Below are 14171 nucleotides of genomic sequence, written 5' to 3'. Positions count from 1 at the left end.
AAGAAGGGTTAGAGGCCCGAAACATGTAGTATATGATAGGGGGACAAACAACATCTGTCATCGAACCACAATATCTCCTTTCAAGATATCAAGATAACATTACAGATGAAATGCAGTTATTAACTAACTACCATGGAATTATAGAACTACAGTCACGTTAGGAAATGTTTCCTTAAAAAAAAATAACTTTTCCCGCCTGAAAAACATGGCCTTTACTTGTGTTTGGACCTGAGTTGTCCCAATGGACTCAATGATTGAATTGATATTTGAAATCCATTATTGAATGTCTATCAATTTATTAATTTGTATGTATGTACCTTATTTGAGTAATATATGATTTTTTTGGGAAAACCTGCTTTACTGTGAACATGCCTGTGAACTTGCTTTCTTGAAATTTGTTAACAAATTGAAGAAGTTATATTGAAATAACTGAGAAATTTCTTTGCAATTTTTGATAGTTGTAAAACACTGTGCCAGGTTAGTGTCCCGATGGTTAGAGTCACCAATTCCTTTATTTCAACATTGTAGACTAGGCAGTGTGTAGAACATAGGAGGAGGGAGTGTGAGGAAGATCAGAAAGAGTCTCTAATATTTGAAACTTTTGCAACAAAGCATTCAGCTAGGTCATTAGCTGTGAGAGTGGATTTGGTAGTGAAAAGTTTTGGAGGACTAATGGGTGAGTTTGCGGTAGCTGACTAGGATAGTAGTAGTGAGAGTTGATGAGGCTGTCATAGAATTCCATTTTCGCTCTTTCAAGAGAGGACCTAAGAGAGTACAGGGCACATAGGTATAGTTGCAGGTATGCATGCAAGTAGGTATGCCTCCATTTGTGCAACAGCCAATGCATGTCTGTGCAGAGATACCATATGAATAGGCAACCCATGGTTGAGGATGCTGTGACATAGGGGTGAAAATTAGCATGATGAATTGAGCGGAGAATGAGTAGTAAGGATTGGAATCTGGAGAAAGCAGTAATAGTGGAAGTGGCATCAGGTTTAAATGAGGAGAGTGAGTGTAGGTCAGAGAGAAAGGGGGGAATGCAGAAGGTGTACATTTCCTTTAACTATTAGGTGTGTCAAGTGGTGAGCAGAGGTCAGATGGTGGAAAGGAGATGGTGCTGGAAAAAATGGAGTGCTTGGATGGACATAGTGTGACAGTAGTGTTAGTGGCTGAGAGAGAGGAAGAGATGAATAAAGAGTTACCCCTATGTGGGTTGGTAAGTTATGGATAGAGTGGAGAGCATGGCCACTGAGAAAAAAATGAAGTTCAGATTTTTGAGATGTGGTTGGAGATGTGGTTGGAGAGGGAAGTTTAAAGTCACCTGAGCGAATGAGGTGATGTTTAGTTGAAAGAGAATCAAGGTGTTGCCCAAGTTCATCAAAGAATGGTCCAGTGGGACCAGGAGGGCAATAGTGGAGAAAATGTGAACCAAATAATGTGGAGCAATTGGAGATATATGAGGCAATGAGGTGGGAAGAGAGTAGGTATATGACACCTCCACCTCTGCCTTAGACTAGGACATGAATAAAGGATCATTTGGAATAATGTGTGGGCCACTAGGGTGGCAGTGTCAGATGTAGACATCCAGGTTTCAGTAATAGCAAGGACATCTAGGGGGGAAGAGCTGGAATGAAAGTAGTAAGTGATTAAGGATAATTTGTTGCATACAGCTTGAGCATTCCAGAGTGCAATGTTCAGTTGATATGTTAAGGAAGAGTTGAGAAGTTGAATCTCAGAGGAATAGAGGATTAGCAGAGGTGTGGTTTATTCATCAGATTTGTTTGTTAGAAGAAAGAGGTGCAAGAATGATGAAGTAGCGGGAGTTTCAAGATATGTGTTTTATGATAGGTATAAAAAAGGAGGAATATGTAGAAGGAGCTGCAGGAGAGCAGCAAACGCAGCAGGATCAAATGCACTAAATGTGAGCAGTGGAGTGACAGCACAGAGAGAGCACAGCAGTTAGCAAGCTAGGGGTACTCAAAGGTGCAGCAGGTACAAAGACAGGTACAAAGACAAAAGCAAAGGCTCATAGTTGAAGAGCCACTTGACAGCACTATGACTGCTCAAGAAACTACTTGCAAACAGAAGAACATATCAAATAGAACTGTTAATATATTATTTTTGTTTATTATTATATGTGTTATGAGGGGTCAGTACTGCGAGGCAGACAACTGCTTGTGGTCTTCTCACTGTTAGACATTTTCTTAGTAACAAAAAGTACAAAGAAAACCTAACTAAACCTACTCTATCAGGGAGTTCCCTACCTAGTCTAGGTTCTAATGGAAATTATCCACTTCTCTGCCTGCCCACGGTTGCTGGAATCCTTTTCACTTAGACAGATCATGAGGCAGCATCATTGTGGAGATAACTACACAATGCAAGTTAAGCCCAGTGGGCCTGCAAGACCTTTTATCACAATTTCAATTGTGCATCGAAGTCGATCAGTTTTGGGTGCCTAATTTCTCATCAGGGCATCCTGTCGAAATGTGTGCTTCCTACCATGCCGTTTGCAGTTGCTACTTCATACGTATTACCCTTGTGGCATCAGTGGGGCTTTTTCTATTGTAGCCTTTCTTTTCAACATGGCCACCAGCTCTGCAGCCCCTTCAGGCACCTGCGCACCCCTTCCACCTTCTTTTTCTGCGGCTGCTGTGATTGGCTTATTGCTTTTTCCTAAGGCCAATCAGTGAGCTAGCAGGAGAGACAGGCAGCCCACCAACCCAAGGCCCACATCCAGGCCCCTGCCTGAGCCTTTCGGTGGCTGGAGGGAGCACCTCTCCTTTCAGCTACTCGGCAGCACTCCAAAGGGAGTTTAGGCAAACTTGGCCTTCTGCACGGTTTGACCATGCATCATAATCATGTTTTCAATTGCCTTGGTAGGCAATTATGGATCACATTGGTCCACCCACCTTCCTTGGACAACATGACTGCTCAAATTGCTGTCTGCTCCCTTCCCACGTGCCTCATCTGTAACCTCTAATCTCTGCAGCAACAGTCCTATGCATTGTGATGTGCCTCATACTAATTGCTTCCTCTACTTCTCTCTTAAATACCCTGCTTCATAAGAAAAAAGAAAACAAATAATAAGTAAGTAATGCTTCTGAGTGATTTCTGGCTTAACTTGCTAAACTCGAATTTAGGTGTGCTTTCAGCTGTATATCAACCTTCCTGTAGTGCTTTTGAGTGTTTTCTGGCTAAATCGACTTTGGGTGTGCTTCCAAACTGTGCATCCACCATGTTGTACTGCTTTTGAGTGCTTTCTGGCTAAAATTAAATGTATGTGTGCTTACCAATTTGTTAATGATCTGTAAATCTGGGCACTTCCAGTGTGCTATGATATCATATGATATGGCATTTATAACGCGCTTATATACAGGTGTTTCAAGGCGCAATGAGGCAAGGGAGGGGAACAGAGGGAAACAAAAGACAATGATCATACTAGGCCAGATGTCGTTCAGATTGCGCAAGTGCATGGGAAGGGGAGGGAGGAGAAGTGCGGGGGAAGTGGGAGAGGACAGTGCAGTACATGGGATAAGAAAATAAATAAACAATAAGTAAAGTACAGCCAGCAGGAGGCAAGAGTACAGGCAGCAGGTGGCAAGTGATTTCTGTCTGCTTGGCCACCTGGTGTGATTCTATCATTGCATAGTGTTTCTGTCCCTCTCCCGTGCAAGCCTCTGACCTCGCTGCTCTTATTTCTGCCCCTATGGTGCTCTCGGTCTCTGCTATATTCTCTAACTGCTTCTCCATCTTCTCTCTTCCCTCTCTCACAAAGACCGATGCAATAAACTAAAAAAGACAACCCTGGGCTGCCCATCGAAGACACCTACATCAATGATTCCTCCAGACAGGACTATCAGTGACATTCCCTTTGCTGTTCCTACTTCTAACCTATGGACCTCCATATGGACTCTGTCATCTCCCCTTTCTCCTCCTCACCCATTACAGTTGGTGCCAGATGGGAGTTGCTCTTGGTTCACTTCGTATCTTCCAAATGCAAAATTAATTTCTATCATAATGTCACTATCATGGCCCTGGGTTCTCAGCCCAACTTGTCCTTCATGACAGGCGTCTTCCTTCTCTCTTCAAATTTGTAGTCCCTCCCTCCACCTTTCCTTCCCTCGTCCCACACCCCCCCAGCCCCCGGTGGTGGTACTGGACTCCTGTGCCCACCCTCCAAAAACTTTTAAAGTGGGCAACCAGGTACACTTAGCTACCCTCAATTCTCGCTCTGCTATCAAACACTCCTCTGACATCTATCACCTCCTTGAACACCTTGACCTTGACATGTGGTTCAAGGCCAGCTCCGTCACTGCTTTTGACACTCTTCTCCCTGAGGGCTACAAGATCCTGTCCAATCCCAGGCCCTCTTGGTCCGATGGTGGAGTGGCTCTGATGTTCTTTGAGTGGGTTCCTGCCCAAATCATCCCCAGTCAAAACTATTCATCCTTTGAAAGCCTAGTCTGCCGGCAATCTTTCTTGCCTACTTTCTCGCTTACTCTCGCTACAATCTACAGACCCCCCAGGACGTCCACCCTCTTTCTCTCAGAATGGGCCGACCTGTCATTCCCTCTCTTCTTGCCTCTTCCCCCAAATGTATCTTCCTTGGGGACTTCAATATCCATCTCGACTTTTCTGCAACCTCTGCAACACTCTTTCCCTCACTATCCTTCCCTCTTGCCCAACCCATTCTGCTGTACACCCATTGAATGCTCTTAACTAAACAGACGTAAAACACAAGAGGGGTAACCACCAGTCTAAATTAGATCATACTATCAGCTGCGTATGATTACCTATTCATCAATGATCGTGGTGGTGTTCAGAAAGTCACCAGGGACCCTTATACTGGCCTGAGGTGAAGGTGCAAATGCAAAGATAACAGTCCGTATCAATTACAAAATTGCTCTTAGCCTTGTTTCAATGGCTGCAACACGGGATGTATTTCATGTTGATCATAGTTCTGGTTGTAAGACAATAAAGGTGGTACACACCAGTTTCCGTAAATAAACCAGGAAATCAGAGCATTAGTCTTATACGTGTAATGAAACAAACATTTTAAACAAACAACAGTTTGAAGCTCCACATTTGATTTAAACACAGTTCAGGTGGAGGCAAGTGCATCACATAATTCAATGAAAACATACACAAATACACATGCAAAATATACATATTGGTAAAAGTGCACAGTCAATGCAAGAAAACTATGCAAGTAAATGAGGGGGGACAAAAAGTGTGTCCTCAGAAAAGTCCCACAGAATGTGGATCTTGCTGTAATTGAGTGGTGACCAATCCTAGGTCTACGTTGGGAATAGGATTCCCAAGATTAAGTGTGGAGGGGCTATTGAAGAGCCATTCCTTTAGATGTTTCAGCTCCCAATTGTGGTGCCATCTTCCGAGCCTCAGGATTGTGTCTCCCTTGTGCTTGAGTCCAGGGCGGGGATGGGTGAGGCGACGTGGGCTCGTAGATGTTGCCCCGTAGATAGAAGCAGCAGAATATGAGTAATGCTGCACTCTGTGTAATGGGTGGCTGGTCAAGGCTCGAGGGTCTTGCCAGTGTCCAGGCTCGATCTCAAGGCACTGGTAGCTGTGCTTGTAGCCAATCCAGTGTATGAATACAATAAAAGAGGTGATACAAACAGAGCTTGTCATGGGCACTTGTGGAGGGGGTAACACAGATTATGACAGCGTAACCATATCCCAGCAGTCTTAGGTGTGGTGCAGAGGGCCGTGTCACTCAGGAAACTGAAAGTTGGACAACGTGTCCTAATGGAACCTGGTGGAGGCCGATACACAGCGCTCCGGCAGAATAATGATGCAAGCTCTGGCCGCCTTAACAGACAGAACCTTATCTCAAGAGACATCCCTCTCTTCAACCCTCTCACTACCCCTCTCTCCTGGTATGAACACTCTCTCCTCTCTTCCCATCTTGACCTCCACTGTCTCCAGACTCCTCCTCCCACACTGCCAGTCTCCTTCTCTATCCTTCGACCAATGAAGCGTGTGTCAGTCGCTGCATTTCCCTATCCTTTCATCTCTCCTCCACCCACTTCATTAAACTGTCTTTCTGTCTCTATTCTAGCTAACCTCCATCTCTCTATCTCTAACACTATGGACATCCTTGTCCCTGTTATGAGGATCCACATGAAGCCTGCCTCCAAATGCAATTCTTGGTATGACTCCAACTTTGCTGCTTTGAAACACAAGTGCAAAGCTGCATAGCGGTGGTGGCAGGCATCTAGCTCATCCTCGGACAAACTGACCACCCGCCTACTCCAAAGACAATACCGTCCCTCCATCGGCTCCAAGAAGAGGGATCATGTTCAAGCCTGCATCTCCGGAGCCACAAATACCACAGCTGAACTCTTTAAAATCTGCAAGGAACTTGCCAATCCTACCGCAGTGTCCTTCTCTCTTACCTCCCAGGCCCTTTGCACCTCACTTGCACTCTTTTTTCCTCAAAAACTCTGGACATCCTATCCTTTGTGTATTCTGCTGCTCCACCCCCATTCCCTTGCCTCCTTCGGCAATCCTCGTTCCCCCATACTTTCATCCTTCTCTCCCATTGCACCTGATGAGGTCTATAGAGTGGTCAGCTCTATTAAAGTCTCATCTAAACAGGTGCTACCCTGATCCACCAGAACCATCAAGGAAAACATTGTCTCTCTTGCTCCAGCCTTGGCCGACCTCTGAAACCACTCATTTGGCACTGGATCCTTCCCTGAACCCGTTAAGTACTCTCTTGTGCACCCTGTCCTAAAAAGAACATCTTCTGACACTTCTATAGCTAACTATAGTTCTTTCTCTATCACCCCTTTTTGGGCAAACCCATTGAGAAGTTGGTCATCCCCCAACTGACCCGCCACACTGAATTGGCTGGTTGCCTCCGTGGCCACTAGTCCATTTTCAGGGCAGCCAGAGGAAACTGCTATCCCGAACACCTGTGAAGACCTACTCTCTAAACTGGATACTAATACTCTCTCTGTCCTGATCCTCCTCGATCTTTCTTCTGCTTTTGATACAGTCAACCACTCCACCCTCATAAACCGTGTCCATGATACCTTAGTCATCAAGAACAGGTCAGTGGTATGGCTGACCTCCTTCCTTTCAAACAGACCTTCCCAAGTGTAAATGGGTCCTTATCACTCCTCCACTTAACTCTCTACCTGTGGCAACCCTCAGGGCTCTATCCTATCGCTATGGCTCTTCAACATCTTCCTGACTGCTCTGGCCCACCTGATCTCCATTTTCTCCCCTCATTTCCAGTGTTACACAGACGACACACAACTCTCTTTCAGGTTGCTGCCTTCCCCTGCCTCCTCCTCCTACTCCCTCATACCTGACTGCAATTCAGGCATGGTTCTATGCCAGTGATCTCTACCTGAATGCCAGTAAGACAGAGATACTACTCATTGTGACACCTGCTCCTTATTTCCCCCTGCCTCTCGGACCAGTCTGCCTAGATCCTCTCCCCTCACCCATTTGTGAGGTAACAAAAACTTGGGATCATCTTTGAATCCTCTCTCTCTTGCTCTCCTCGCATCATGTACCTTGCCAAAAAGTCCAATTTCCAGTTGCATCTCCTCAAGGGAGTTCTACCTTTCCTCACCTTCCCGCAGAAGCTCAACCTCTCCAGAGCCTTGGTTCTTTCTAGACTTCACTACTGCAAAAGCCTTATGATCAACATGCCTCTTTCATTCCTTCGCCCCCTACAACTAATCCAGAATAGGACTGCAAGACATTTCCTTGGCATCAAGCCCAGGGACCTCATCTCTCCAGCCCTAAAATCTTTCCACTGGCCCCCGGTGACCACAAGAATCAAATTCAAGACCCTTTACATCATGCAAAAGGGTGTCTGGGGCTTGGGGCCTATTTACATCCAACTTTCTCTCCCTAAATTCCTCCCAGCCAGAGTCCTTCGTTCTTCTGGCTCCAACTCTCTATGGATCAAATTTTTCTCCAAGCAGAGAGTGGGAGGTAGATCTCTTTCGTGGGCTGGCTCCTCCCTCTGGAATGGCCTCCCACCTCAGACTTGAGCCGGATATTCTTAAGTTCCGCAAACTTCTCAAGACTTTCCTTTTCTCCTCTTCCTTCCCTCATCCCCTCCCATACTAACTCACCATCTGCTGCTGTGAATGTCGCCTGGTCCCTTCAGAATCATTCAGAGGCCTGACCACCTGCTACCAGTCCCCCCAGCATCCTTCTCAGAAGTTGCCCTCAAGCCCCCTTTCCCTGACTAGCCCGACTTGGCCCTCCCTGTCCACTGCACTTATCCTACCCTTCCCTCCTTTCCCCTGGTACTTGCTGCCTTGGTCCACTGAGCACTTGATTGGGGACACCCCACTACTGCACTTCTTCCTCATCTCCTCCCCCGTGCAAGTACCACCTTTTCATGCATGTGCACGGTTGGATTGTCACAAGGTCAATATAACCTTTTTTGTTATTTTACTTTTTTGATTCTCATGCCCTCTCAATCTTGTCTTGTGACTCCTGAAAACACATGTGTATAGGTGCCTCGCAAATGTCCAATAAACAAAATATATAAATAAAGCATGCACAAAACTGGCCCTCACACTTACCAACAAATGATTCAAAGTAAATCACAAACAACATAAATAAGTGATTACCAAACAACCAAAACTTGGATAACATTCACCTGTGGGGGCGTGGCTTGGCAGCCATGGTGTAGGAAGCTCTTACCAAGAGCTCCTGAACCTCCGACGAAGATCCAACACCGTAAGATTGAGAATGAACCCGTAAACAATTGAAAAAGGACGTGCAGCTGTATGAACCTGAGGCCCATGGAATGAGCGAACAGCTGATTGCAACAGACGTGTATGCCCAGAGATAGAACTTCTGAAGTACGGAGACCTGATTAGTTTAGGGCGCGGACAAGATGGCGGAGGAGACAGGACAAAGGACAAAGGAAACCTCTGCCGCACTCGCTGGCTGCAATGCTCTGTAATGTGTAGTGCGGGGCACAAAGTACGAGCCGGCGAGTAAGAGGATTCAACGAGTGCGCCGGGCCTGTCAGGAACATTGTAACTATTGAAAGGCCATTGCGAGTTTGTTGCAACAATTGCAGACATGGACCGATGCCGGCGGTATGGGTTGGCAACAGTAGTGAGAGGCGGAGAAGCTGGGGGACGCCTTCGCCAGCGAAGACAGCAGAGACCACACGATACAAAGTGCTAAGGCCCACGCAGTATGCGCGACACCACAGCGTGGATGGATGGCCGGAATCTAAGGCATATTCCAGAAGGGAAGGATTGGACAAGAGAGGTGCTCTCTGGGCCACGCATGTTCATAGAATTGGTCAATCTACCGATATAAGCCCTGCAATACACTACAAAGACACTGATTGCTGGCAAGATAGACGGTGGGACACAACAGGCGAGAGAACGAAATCCCTGCCTACAGCTGCCTGACTCAACTAAAGTGCTGGAAGTTGCAGACACAAACGTGATGTGGTGGGACACCCGGGCACAGATGGCCCCCCTCCTGTGGCATAGAAACATCAACCTGGGCACGGATACGCCAGCATAAAACAAGAGGGTGCTGTCTCCCTAGGCACCTGGGGAGCATGACCCTGCACATCGAGGGTGATCCCTCTTCTGATGCCGCGAGAGGGTGGAGAAAGGAGACCAAGACAGGAACCACAAAGTGGTGTAGACCTGACCATTGCTGAGCCACCAGTCTGGAGAGCTAATAACAAGACGGATATGTCTGTGAGAGGAGGCAAGACCAAGGGCAAGCAGCACAATGGACATTTTTGCAATATCGCAACAGTCCCCCATCACTCCAATGCAAAGCGCAGCGGCCACAACCACAGGCACAACAGCACCATGCGAGAACCACGTGATGCTGGCGGCCATAACGGAATTGAAGGCCTTGTGGGGGACGACAATGGCAGAATTGAGGACTGCACTTGAAATGAAAATAGCTGCAGTTGGAGTGGAGGTCAACCTACTAAGGCAAGATGTGAGAGCGCTAGCGGAAAGGACCAGCGGTCTGGAGAGTGCTGTGAAAATTATTACAGGCACTAGCACGGCCAATACCCAGGCAGTACACATATTGAAGCAGCAGGTAGCCAATCTGGAGAATCGAGCAGAGGAGGCAGAAGGAAGAGCCAGGAGCAACAACATACGCGTGGTCGGTCTGCCGGAGGGGGAAGAAGGCCAAGGCCCTACGAACTATGTTGAAACCATGATTATGCAAGAGATAGGTGCAAATGTGCTCTCCCAAGGGTTTGCGGTCGAACGTGCGCACATGGCCTTGATGAGGAAGCCACGTCCTGGAGCCCCTCTGAGAGCAATCATAGCGAAGATCTTAAACTACAGGGACAGGGAAAAGATATTGGAGTTCTTCAGGAAAGGAGGGATGATAGAAAAGGCATCTGCAACCATCACAGCATATCCAGACTACATGATGCTGGTTCAAAGACAGCGCTACAGCTACGTGGTGATCAAGAGGAGACTGCACACAGCCGGATTTAAATACATGTTGCTGTATTCTGATTTTCCATAAAGATAAAACGCACTTGTTTGACTCCTCGGAAGAAGCGACGACAGGGCTGGACGCGTGTGGCTGCCCAGAGAGTGATGATAAGTAGGGTCAAGAAAGATACAATAAGCGATTCGACAGTTTGCACATTATGAGAAGGGCATAGGGTAATGAGTAATTGTAATATGAGACATTTGAACATTTTGGACAGGAATATAGAAAGTGTAACATATTGAGAATAACAAAAGGTGCAACTAGCTAGATTTTTTAATAAGGAGCAACGGTACGGATGCAACCTATCCCCGAGAATCAGAATAGGAGGACCGCCACTAGGGCGATATCTCCCTGCTGAGCTGTAAGTAAGGCAACTGCCAGAAAGGGGCTCGATGCGGGGTGCCTGAGATCCAGGGATGGAGCTGGGCAACAGTTGGGGGAGTGGGGCAAGGAGGAGTGGAGGGGGAGAGGAGGGGTGTGGGAGAGTTGGGGAGTGCGGTGGGGTAGAGGGTAATGGAGGGTTGGAGGGAGAGGGGAGTTGAGGGAGTGTTAACAGTTAGGGGAAGTTTGTATAGGGGAACAAGACTACATGAAGAAAGGGAAGAACTGAGACCTGGCTGGTATTGGAGGAGGGTGGAGTTGGAACCGGACTCGCTATGGGAGACCTAAAAATAGTTACTTGGAATGTTTGAGGGCTCAATAGTTATCTAAAAAGAAACAAGATCATGATGTATCTGTGCAGACAGAAAATAGATATCGCCTTGTTGCAGGAGACGCACCTGACGCATGAAAAGCTGGAGGTGATCCGGTAAAAGTGGAGAGGGACCGTCGTGGGTGCAACATACTCAGCTTACGCTAGAGGGGTGATTACCTGGATAGCACTGCATGTACCGTTTCAGCTACTGGGCTCTACAGCTGAACCGGATGGGAGGATGGTGGTAATAAAAGGACTAGTAGAGAACAGGGAAATATGTGTCATAAATACATATTCCCCCGAATCAGGATACAGCGGCATACTTTCAAACCCTATATAGCAAACTTAGCGTGAGCCTGGGAGGGGCAGTGATCTGGGGAGGTGATTTCAACTGCTTACTGGACACGAGGCTGGATAGGTCAGACACCAAAATAGATAGACCGACCCCGGCGGCCAGGATACTGCAGTCCCTGTTAGCAGATTTTGGGCTGGAGGATGCATGGAGGTCACATTATCCACAGGATCAGCAATACTCGCAATTTGCAGCGCCCAAAACGTACATACCAGACAGGATTACATATTTGTCACACACGAACTGATGGCAGAGATAGCGCAAATAGAGTTTAAAGTGAGAGTCCTTTTGACATCGCAGTACCGACCCCCAAGAGCGAAAATACCGACGTGGCGCCTCCGGGCAGAAGCACTGAAAGATAACATCTTTAGAGAGGACATGCGAGAGGAAATAATACGTTATTTTGAGGCCAATACGGGCAGTGTAGACTCAGCGGGTGTACTCCGGGAAGCTTTTAAAGTAGTGGTGATGGCGGCAGCCATATCCAAGTCCAAGGGGCTACAGGGTGGGTTCCTAGTGGAACTACAAGAGGCGGAAATGGAGCTAGAAAGGGCAGTAAAAAGAGGTGGCAGCACTAAAGACGACAATGAGGTAACACTTAGGCTGCAGCGGAAATGTGCGGGACTCTGGGAAAGGCTGTGCAATATAAATTACAAAAAATACATAGAGAGACAGCACGCAGGGGGGGACAAACCAGGAAGAGTTCAGATCAGTAATCAGGACGATAGCGAGAGAAGATGGAAGCATAATGGACACCCAAGAAGGAGTGAACCAAGAATTTGTAGATTACTATCGCATCCTATATGGGGACGCGGAGGAAAGTGATAACAAGGAAATAAGCAAAACTTTAGAGGATATAGGGAGCGAGAAGAGCTAGACGCTCCAATCACTCTGGAGGAACTAGAAGACGTGGTGAGACAGCTACCCACCAGTAAGACCCCGAGGTCTGACGGACTCCCCAGCAAATTTTATAAGATGTACAAGAATGAGGTACTCCCCCGCTCTTGCAGATGCTCAATGAAGCATATGAAATTGGAAGGTTACCAGAGTCCCTGAGAGAGGCGATCATCATTCCGCTCCCCAAACCTAATAAACCAGGCTGTGAGTGTGGCTCCTCCAGATCTCTATCGATGCTGAACCAAGATAGTAAAATTCTGACGGCACCCCTGGCAAATAGAATGAAGAAAGTTGATAGCAAACTAATACACCCCGACCAAACTGGTTATGTCCCCAACAGGAACATATCCAATAATCTTCGGCGACTCCACCGAGTCATTGAATATGCCGAAGAGGAGACAGGTGAGATGGCAATAGTGTCGCTGGATGCCATAAAGGCTTTCGATTCGGTCAAGTGACCATGCCTCATGGCTAATTTGAGCTATGGAATAGGGCCGGGGTACCTCAAATGGGCCAAATTATTATATAGTGCCCCGCTGGCCAGAGTAAAGACAGGGCAGTCATATCAGAGAGGTAGCAACTCAGCAGGGGCACCAGACAGGGATGCCCGTGGTCCCCCATGTGGTACATTCTGGCCTTAGAGCCTTTGTCAATATACCTAAAACAGCAGTATGACACAGTAGGTATCACCATAAGGGGGGAACCACACATAATGTCTTTTTATGCTTACGACATGCTGTTGTATATGAGCTACCCTGAAGAAAACCTCCAGTATATCCTGGAGGTGATGGAGCGATTTGCAAAGCTTTCGGGTATAGCTGTGAATCCCAAAAAGTCTTGTGTTTTTCCACTAGGTAGGTACAAAGGGATACCGCTGGAGCGACTACCGACCATCCAGATACCATGGGGGGTTAGCACGTTTCGCTATCTTGGGGTCGATATATACCATACATTGGAGGCAGAGCACCAATACAACACAGAGAAGGCTATCCGACAGATTGAAAATAGTATGAGGGTTTGGGTGAAACTTCCCCTAGCGATGATAGGAAGAGGGGCAATGCTTAAAATGGTGGTCCTGCCAAGACTGTTGCACTAATTTGGGAACATCCCATGCTTGATACCGAGGAGATTCTTTGCCAGGCTCAGTAGCATATGCAGAGACTTTCTCTGGCAGGGGACAAGAAATATGGTGGCCCTCTGGAAGCTGCAAAACCCACACGAAAAAGGGGGCATAAAGATACCAAACTATGAGCTTTACTATATAGCAAGCCAACTTCAGTATGCAGCTAATTAGTTATCTGAGGAGCCGACCTCTGAATCAAGGCTGTTTCAATTGGATTGTGCCCCATTCTTTTTGAGAGAAATTATGTGGTTCCCAAAATCAGATATGGAGGGATGCCCCAGGATGATGGTACTTGGGTGGGAGATATGGCAGAGAGCTGTCAGATAATGGGTAGCCCAACCCTGTGCTCCCCACAGGTGCCATTGGTCGCCCTGGCGGGAAGAGAGAGGCAGTTAAGATTAACAATTAGGAAGCACTGGGAGCCAGTGGGGATAGTAACAATGGGCAACATGTGGCAAGAAGGGAGTATAAAGGATTTTGAGGGGCTGGTGGAGGAAACGGGGTTACATGCGGGACAGTATATCACATATCACAGGGTGGTGCGGCGGATAAAAGAGACATGGCCCGAAGATACATTAGCAGATGAACCAGATGCGGCCATAGATACAATA

The sequence above is a fragment of the Ambystoma mexicanum genome, chromosome 5p (genome assembly GCF_040938575.1).
Source record: "Ambystoma mexicanum isolate Mex_15411 chromosome 5p, UKY_AmexF1_1, whole genome shotgun sequence".
NCBI lineage: Eukaryota > Metazoa > Chordata > Amphibia > Caudata > Ambystomatidae > Ambystoma > Ambystoma mexicanum.
This window is presented reverse-complemented; position numbering follows the sequence as displayed.